The sequence below is a fragment of the Myotis brandtii genome, unplaced genomic scaffold (assembly GCF_000412655.1).
Source record: "Myotis brandtii unplaced genomic scaffold, ASM41265v1 scaffold929, whole genome shotgun sequence".
Taxonomy (NCBI): Eukaryota; Metazoa; Chordata; class Mammalia; order Chiroptera; family Vespertilionidae; genus Myotis; species Myotis brandtii.
This window is the reverse complement of record NW_005371832.1, coordinates 824,571-833,533: the sequence shown is the minus strand read 5'-3', so window position 1 is coordinate 833,533 and position 8,963 is coordinate 824,571. Positions and strand designations below refer to the sequence as shown.

The 8,963-nt window shown below is 39.2% G+C and overlaps 1 long non-coding RNA gene across 1 annotated transcript in view; it reads right to left on the bottom strand.

The window, feature by feature from the left end:
* Positions 1–2,836: 2,836 nt before the first annotated feature.
* LOC102251211 overlaps positions 2,837–8,963 on the bottom strand; it is a 40,291-nt gene continuing 34,164 nt past the window's right edge. Inside the window, exon 4 of the long non-coding RNA XR_314681.2 lies at positions 2,837–2,873. This is a non-coding gene — a long non-coding RNA (uncharacterized LOC102251211). The remainder of the gene's footprint in view (positions 2,874–8,963) is intronic.

Genomic DNA, 8,963 nt, shown 5'->3' with positions numbered 1-8,963 from the left:
TTGTACTTCGTATTCTTCTCACCTTTTCACTCATCCCCCAACCACCCTCCCCTCTGGCAACCATCAGCTGTTCTCTCTATCTATGAATCTGTTTCTTTTTTTTTTTTTTTAACATATTTTATTGATTTTTTTACAGAGAGGAAGAGAGAGGGATAGAGAGTTAGAAACATCGATGAGAGAAAAACATCGATCAGCTGCCTCCTGCACACCTCCCACTGGGAATGTGCCCGCAACCAAGGTACATGCCCTTGACCGGAATCGAACCCGGGACCTTTCAGTCCGCAGGCCGACGCTCCATCCACTGAGCTAAACCGGCTAGGGCGAATCTGTTTCTATTTTTGTTTTGTTCATTTATTTTGTTCTTTAGATTCCACAAATAAGTGAGATCATGTGGTATTTGTCTTTCTCTGACTGACTTATTTCACTGAGCATAATACCCTCTAGGTCCACCCATACTATCACAAATGGTAAGACTTCACTTTCTTATGGCTGAGTAATATCCCAGTGTATGTGTGTGTGCTTTATAGCTTCTTTATTCACTCATGTACTCGTGTATTGATGGGCACTTGAGTTGCTTCCATATCTTGGCTATTGTAAATAATGCTGAAATGAAAATTCTTTTGAATTAGTGTTTTGGGTTTTGTTGGGACATAAAGCAGTTCCATTTATAATTTTTTGAGGACCCTCCATACTGTTTTCTTAAAAAAATATATATATATACATATACATATACATATATATATAGACAGAGAGATAGAAATATGAATGATGAGAGAGAATCATTGATGAGCTACCTCCTGCATGCCCCCCACTGGGGATCGAGCTGCAACCCGGGCATGTGCCCTGACCAGAATCGAACCGTGACCTCCTGGATCATAGATCTACGCTCAACTACTGAGCCACGCCAGCTGGGCCATACTATTTTCCACAGTGCTGCACCAGTCTGCATTCCTACCAACAATGCACGAGGGTGCCCTTTAACTTCACTTCCTTGCCAACACTTGTTGTTTGCTGATTTACTGATGAAAGGCATTCTGACAGGTGTGAGGTGAGATCTCTCTGTGGTTTTAATTTGCATCTCTCTGATGATTAGTGATGTTGAGCATCTTCTCATATGTCTATCGGCCATCTGTATGTCCTCTTTGGAGAAGTATCTATTCAGGCCCTCTGCCCATTTTTTAATTGGATTTTTTTTTTGTTTTTTTTTATATTGAGTTGTATGAGTTCTTTATACATTTTGTATATTAACTTCTTATTGGATGTCTCATTGGTGAATATATTCTCTCATTCAGTAGGTTGTCTTTTTGTTTTGTACATGGATTCTTTTGCTGTGCAAAAATTTTATAGTTTGATGTAGTCCCAATCAGAAAAAAAAATAATTTATTTTTTGCTAGAATAATATAGTAATTCTAAATCTGTATATATTAAATAATAAAGGTTCTGAAATACAAAGTCAAACTTGACAAAACTATAAGAAGAAACTGGTAAATCCACTATTGGGGTAGGAGGTTTTAATACATCTTTTTTAGTAATTGGAGATTGAACAGACAAAAATCAGAAAGTATTTGGAAGATTTGAACAATGCCATTAATAAGCTTGAGATCTATTATCTATAAATTTATATATATTTATGTGTGTACGTATATATTAAGCTTGTTAAGTAAATGTATATAAGTATGTGTGTGTGTGTGTGTGTGTGTGTATTAGAGAATACACTTTTCTTTTAAGCATACAAATTAACTACACATTAGGTCATAAAGCATGTCACAAAACATTTCAAGAAATTAGTATTACAAAGACTATATTAAGCAACCAAACTGCAACTAAGTTAGAAATCATCAAAAACAACAACAAATCATCCCACACATGGAAATTTAAAAACACACTTCCAAGTAACATAGAGTTCAAAGAAAAAAATCTTAATGTAAACATTTTTAAGAACTAGAACTAAATAATAATGAAAATACCACATCATAAAACTTACTGGATAGCTACACTAAGACCCCGCCTTTCCAATTCCAAACAAGAAATAATGAAATCACAGGTGCACCACTAACCACAGCTCCCTCTCTACACCCCTGGCCGTGTTCAACATGATCAGGGGAAGCAGGAGCTGACTTTGCATCTGAGTCCTTTCCCCCCGCAAAACTGTAGAAAAAACAAGGCCACCATATAAAACAAAAACAACCAGTGGCCACATAGTAAAACGGTACATCAAGCATGTCAAACTCAAAGGCTAACACGGACCAAATACACAAGGTTTAAGTTTAAGTGGGCCGCAAAAAAACAAAAGCTTCAATTTTCATAGAGACGTAGGTTTATTTTGATAGCGACATGCTGAATACAAAGGGCTGGAATAAATGAGTAATCGCTACCATAAAATAACAGAACATTTTAATAAAAATTAATATTTTTCTTGAACATCAACTTACCAGACACTGAATAACTTCACAAATTAATAAGCGTAACGCAAATAAACCTATTTTTCTTGTTCTCCGAAAGTGAAATAATTCCTGTTGTGCACACCTAACAAGTCAGGACAAGACTAATGACATGGCAATCGGCTGCTAAAATATTCGCTGCTAGTATTAGTGGAGAGAAATGGTGCGCCTGCGTGTAAGGCGCATAAGGGAAATGAATGCAACACAATTATAGTAATCGGTCATTAGCGAAAGTTGTAGTTCGTTATTAATAATTATGTATAACAGGATATTGTAATTAAGTTACAAAAATTAAGACATTTTTATTAAAACGTTTCTTACATACCGTTGTATTGGCTGGGCTGCAAAAATATTCGTTGTGGGCCGCGAGTTTGACATGCTTGCTGTACATCGCACTGTAGCCAGGTGGTTCAGTTGGTTGGAGCATCAATCCTGTCCACCAAAAAAGTTTCAGGTTCAATTCCTAGTCAGGGCACATACCTAGGTTTCAGGTTCAATCCCCAGTCAGGGTGTCTACGGCAGGCAACCATCAATGTCTCTCTCTCTCTCTCTTTCTCATAAAAATATATCTTCCAGTAGGATTAATAAACAAACTGTACATCGTTTTCCATTCATTTAAAAAGCAAAGTCACTAGGATGGTATAAAAGTAATACCAGTGCCTTTTTTAAAAATATATTTTTACTAATTTCAGAGAGGACAGGAGAGGTAGAGAGAGCTAGAAACATCAATAATGAGAGAGAATCATCGATTGGTTGCCTCCTGCACAACCCCACTGGGGATCGAGACCACAACCCGGGCATGTGCCCTTGACCGGAATTGAACCTGGGACCCTTCAGTCCGTAGGCCAACACTCTATTCACTGAGCCAAACCAGCTAGGGCGGTCCAAGTCTTTTTTTATTTCAGAGAGGAAGGGAGAGGGAGAGAGAGAAACATCAATGATGAGAGAGAATCATTGATCAGCTGCCTCCTGCACGGCCCCTCCTACTGGGGATCGAGACCACAGCCCGAGCATGTGCTCTGCCCGGGAATCGAAACGTGACCCCCAGGTTCATAGGTTGATGCTCAACCACTAAACCACACAGGCTGGGTGCCTTTTAATTTTTTTTTTATTGTTTAAAGTATTACACATAGTAGTACATGTATCTCCTTTTTTTCCCCCCATTGACCTTAATTTTTTGATGATGAACACATTTTCTCTGAGATTGAGAATGATCTCCATTCTCAATTTCCACTACCCAAGAGAAATGAAAGCTTACTATGTCCACAGAAGACTTGTATAAGAATGTTCACAGGTGCTTTATTCATAGTAGCCAGACACTGAAAACAGTCCAAACAAACATCAGCAGAGAGTGGATAAACAAATAGTGCATATCCATCCATATAATGAAATAACCTCAGGGATAAAAAGGAGCAAATGTACTAATATACACAGTATGTGCTGATGAAAGAAGCTGCCCTCTAAAGAGAATACTGAATGCTTCCATTTAGATGAACGTCTGGCCTCGCATAGTCCTCACACTAATGAGCTGGTGACGAAGGGAAGATGGATCCAACACGGGCCCCACGGAGCCTTCTGGGCTGATGGAAATATCCTATATCTTGATTTGGATGATGGGAGCATGGTTGTTTATATTCGCTGAAACTCATAAAACTATAGACTTAAGATACATGCATTTTATGATATGTATATTCAATAAAGAAAAAAAAGCCTTACAGAATTCAACTTTAACAACACTTACAAGGAAATATATAGCCTTAAGTGCATATATTAGAAAAGAAAAGAAAGATTCAAAACTGATTATCTATCAAAGATAGATAATAGGAAATTTTTTAAAAAAGAGCAGCAGAATAAATTCTAAGAAAGTAGAAAGATGAAAACAATAAACATGAGCAAAAATTAATGACATAAAAAATAAACAGTAGAGAAAGTCAATAAAGTCAAATGTGAAATGTGTACATAAAAAAGACTAATAAAAATGGAAAATACGTAGGTAATATTGATCAAGGTAAAGAAAAAAGTTGCAAATAAACAATGTTAGAGAGTTTTAAAGTGATATATTGAAAGCTACAGCAGAGTTTTGTATGTGTGTTTTTCATCTTCACCCGAGTTTCTGTTTTTTAATTGATTTTAGAGAGAGAGGAAGGGAGAGAGACAGACGGGCAGGCAGACATCGATGTGAGAGATATCAGTACCTCCCATACTCGTCCCGACTGGGGATCAAACCCGCAACCTGGGTATATGCCCTGACCAGGAATCAATCTGCCACCCTCTGGTGCCCAGGACTACGCTCCAACCAACTGAGCCACACTGGCCAGGGCATTACAGAGAGGAAGGGAGAGGGATAGAGAGTTAGAAACATCGATGAGAGAGAAACATCGATCAGCTGCCTCCTGCACACTCCCCACTGGGGATGTTCCCACAACCAAGGTACATGCCCTTGACCGGAATGGAACCCGGAACCCCTCAGTCCGCAGGCCGACGCTCTATCCACTGAGCCAAACCAGTTTGGCACAGGAGAGTTTTTAAAATGAGAAAACTACAAACAACTTTATGCCAATAAATTTGAAGCAGACAAACTAGACAATATTACATAATTTGCCAAAACTAATTCAAGAAGAAAGAGAAAAACCTATATAGTCCAATACACACAAAAACTACATATTTTATTATCTGAACAAGGAGATCTTTGAAAGTGAAAAGAGGCATTATTAATGAGTATGCAGGGAACAGACATAACCTGGTCCTAGTCCAGGCATCTGGTCACTTTACACACAGCCAGAAACAAAATTTAAATAGGTCATTTAAATTATTCATACAAAGAGGATACCAGGCCCAGAAGGTTGTATAGGAATGATCTACCAAATATTCAAGAAAGCATCAATTCCAATTTTAAGCCACCTTTTCTTAGAGATTAAGGAAGGAAAAACATTCTGAACGTATTCAGTGAGGTTAGTAAAATTCTAATTCCAAAAAAGACAAATATAGTATGAGAAAAAAATGCAGGTTAATATCACTTATGAACATAGATGTTGATACCTTGTTCAACATATAAACAAATCAAACTCAGTACTTTATAAAAAAAAGATACTATATTATGCCCCATTTGACTCTATCCCAGATATACAAAGAAAGTTTAACATAAAAATACTAATGTAATTTATAGCATTCACAGATGAAAAAAGAAAACCCGTAACATCATTTCAATAGATGTAGAAAAAGCATTTGGTAAAATTTAACACTAAACTAGAAATAAAAAAGAAACATCCTTAGCCTATTAAAGAGCATGTACCAAAAACCTATAGCAGTCATCGTTACGAAAAACCATTAGAAGCATTTATTTTATGTTCAACAAATCAAGGATGCCTATTCCTGCTTCTAGTTGACATTATATTGGAGGTCCTAGCAAAATTGGAAGCAAACTGGAAAGAATAACAATAAATTAAAGGCACAGAATTGGAAAGAAACAACAGTCCTTCAGTGGTTCTCAACCTTCCTAATGCCTTGACCCCTTTAATACAGTTCCTCATGTTGTGGTGACCCCCAATCATGAAATTATTTTTGTTGCTACTTCATAACTGTAATTTTGCTACTGTCGTGAATCGTAATGTAAATATCTGATATGCAGGGTGTATTTTCAGGGTTCGTGACCCACAGGTTGAGAACCGCTGGATACTACCCCTTCAAAACTGCAAGTGATTAAAACTAATTCAGAGCATGATAAAATAAACCAAGCCAGAGTGTCTTAGTGGGATGACCCAGAGAGGGCAACAGAGGAAGGTTCCACGGAATCAGTGGTGTTATATTTCTTGAGTTGTGAGGTAGGAATGATATGGGTTTAGTTTTATTATACTGCTTCATAATTTATATAGATAGGTATGCTTTTGTATTCTTTTTGAATGATAGAATTCATAATTCAGTTCCTTTAAAATATAATGTATTTTTACTTTCTATATTACCTAAGTATTAGTTGTTTTATTCTTTTACAATGAAAATGTAAACATGTATTTGGAAGAAAGAAGATTTTAAAAAGAGAAAAACAAAAGCCAATGAAGGGAGCCTGGAATTTCACCAACGGTTTGATGGATGGGCTGGTAGGTGGTGGTGAGGGTGGTTAATAAGGCCAAGTTCCATTAAAGTCAGGACAAGGGCTCAGTCAAGGATTGAGAAGAGGCTGCTAGGTTTGGAGGGAAGACCCATGGCAGTGACCTTTAAGAGGGCAGTTTTTATAGGCTGGCAGGAGGCGGGGCCCAAAAGGAGGGGGTGAAATCATGAATGAATACATAGCAAAGAACTGGAAAACACCCAAAGGCCTAACAATCAGGGCCTGGTTAAACAACCGCAGTGCCATTCATAAAGAAATGATGCTGTGTCCATCCACAGGCGGGCTTACAAAATTAGGTGACGTAAAAAATTTCAGGACACAAAATAGCATTTGTGCGGATTACAATCATGAAAGGACATTCGTGTGCAGTGAGCGGCAGATAGGACTGGACAAGATCAAGTCATGCTTGTGGATGCTGTTTTAGGGCTACGGGATTTTATTTCCCATGTTTGGAATGCTGGTGATCGTCAAACAAAAACATGTAACGTTTCTTTAAAATAAAAAGAACGGCTGTTGAAGAAATGGAGGCAGCAAGGGAAGAAATCTGAGATGGCAGAGCACTGGAGGAGTGCGGAGGGTCTGGGGCATCCGCTGGTGGGGGCGAGCCAGGGGCGGCTGGGGAACAGGTAGAGGAGAGAGGGAGGCTATTTCCTCTATTGTCTATATGCCCTTTAAAAAAATTAAAAAACCAACAATCCACTTTTTAACAAATTCAAACAGTCCAGAAGTGTGTGTGTTGGGGAAGGGCGGGGGGCTAATGATAGAACCCCCAGCCCTCCTCCTATTCCCTACTATAAATAGTTGAGTGCAGCCCAGCTGGCGTGGCTCAGTGGTTGAGCGTTGACCTATGAACCAGGAGCTCATGGTTCAATTCCTGGTCAGGGCACACGGCCGGGTGGCAGGCTTGATCCCGTCTGGGGCATGCAGGAGGCAGCGGATGGGTGATTCTCTCTCATCATTGATGTTTCTAACTCTCTCTCCCTCTCCCTTCCTCTCTGAAATAAATAAAAAAATATATATATTTTAAAAAATAGTTGAGTGTACCTTTCCAGAGCTCTACCCTTCTCTTTCAATTGCATTTCACTGGCATTTTATTTTGTTTATTTTATTATTTTATTTTAATTAAAGAGTCAGATAGGCTTGTTAAAATATAGGATTAGAGAATGTAAATAGTGAAATCTCCCATCCTCCAGAGCTAACATCTATTGGTGGTCTGGAAAAGGTCCTTCCACACTTTTTTGTGGGATGTAAATACTTACATATACATACATATACATATACATCATATACATATTTATTTATAGCTTCATGGTTGGTTGTTTTCATAAAAGCAACACCATATTCCACCTATAGTTCATCAGTTTCACTCTACAATATGTTACAGCAGATCACTCCCTTGTCACCACATAGGATTGCCTTCATGCTTTTGAATAGCTGACTAATATTTCATAGCATATAGTTGAAAAATAAGATTCAGAGAACACAGGGGTCATCCTTCTTTTCCTGTGATTGGCCAGGAAGGAGATATAAAAATAAAAGATTCAAGATTACCCTGGCCAGTTTGGCTTGGTGGGTAGAGTGTCGGCCTTTGGACTAAAGGGTCCGGGTTTGATTCTGGTCAAGGGCACATGCCTGGGTTGCAGGCTCGATCCCCAGTGCAGGGCCTGCAGAAGACAATCAATGATTCTCTCTCATCATTGATCTCTCTCTCTCTCTCTCCCTCTCTCTCCTTCCTCTCTGAAAGCAATATAAAAATATATTTAAAAAATACATACATATATAAAAAGTGTCACAAATATCACATGCAAAAACAAACAAACAAACAAGATTCAAGATGGCAGGAGGCATTGCTTGTAGGGGACTGGCCGTGAGAGTGGGAGCAAACAGACAGAGGTTTTCTTTCTGTCTTTTTCTTAAGCCACAGTCCTACCCAAATCTAGTGGAAGCATACAGACCTGCAAAGGGGGAGGGTTGTGATTTGAGCCTGAGTGATAAGGCCACCGCCGGGGGCCCAACTTCCTTGAGTGACCTGTTCTTCCCCGGTGATGGGTAGGCAGAGCCCACTTATCAGGAACCTTAAGGGGATCCCCTGGAACAGTGTCCTCTAGGTGTGGCCCCTGTGCCACAGGAGCAACATGGTCTGGGAAACACATTAGAAATGCAAACTCTCAGGCCCCGCCTCAGTCCCACTAATCGGCATCTCTGGCATGGGACCCGGCAGTGCCTGTGTAATAAGCCCTTGAGGGGATCAGGTGCATGCTCATTCTGTTCTAGAATGTGGTTGAGTCTGACTGCACCCATTTTCTTAGGAGACAGGGAGGAGTCAGCCCGGAAGGGGATAGGTTGGCCAGCTTCATAATTGGTCTTTAGTGCCTTCCAGGCTGCAGGCAAAGTCAGTGACCTGGGTAGTCCCAGAA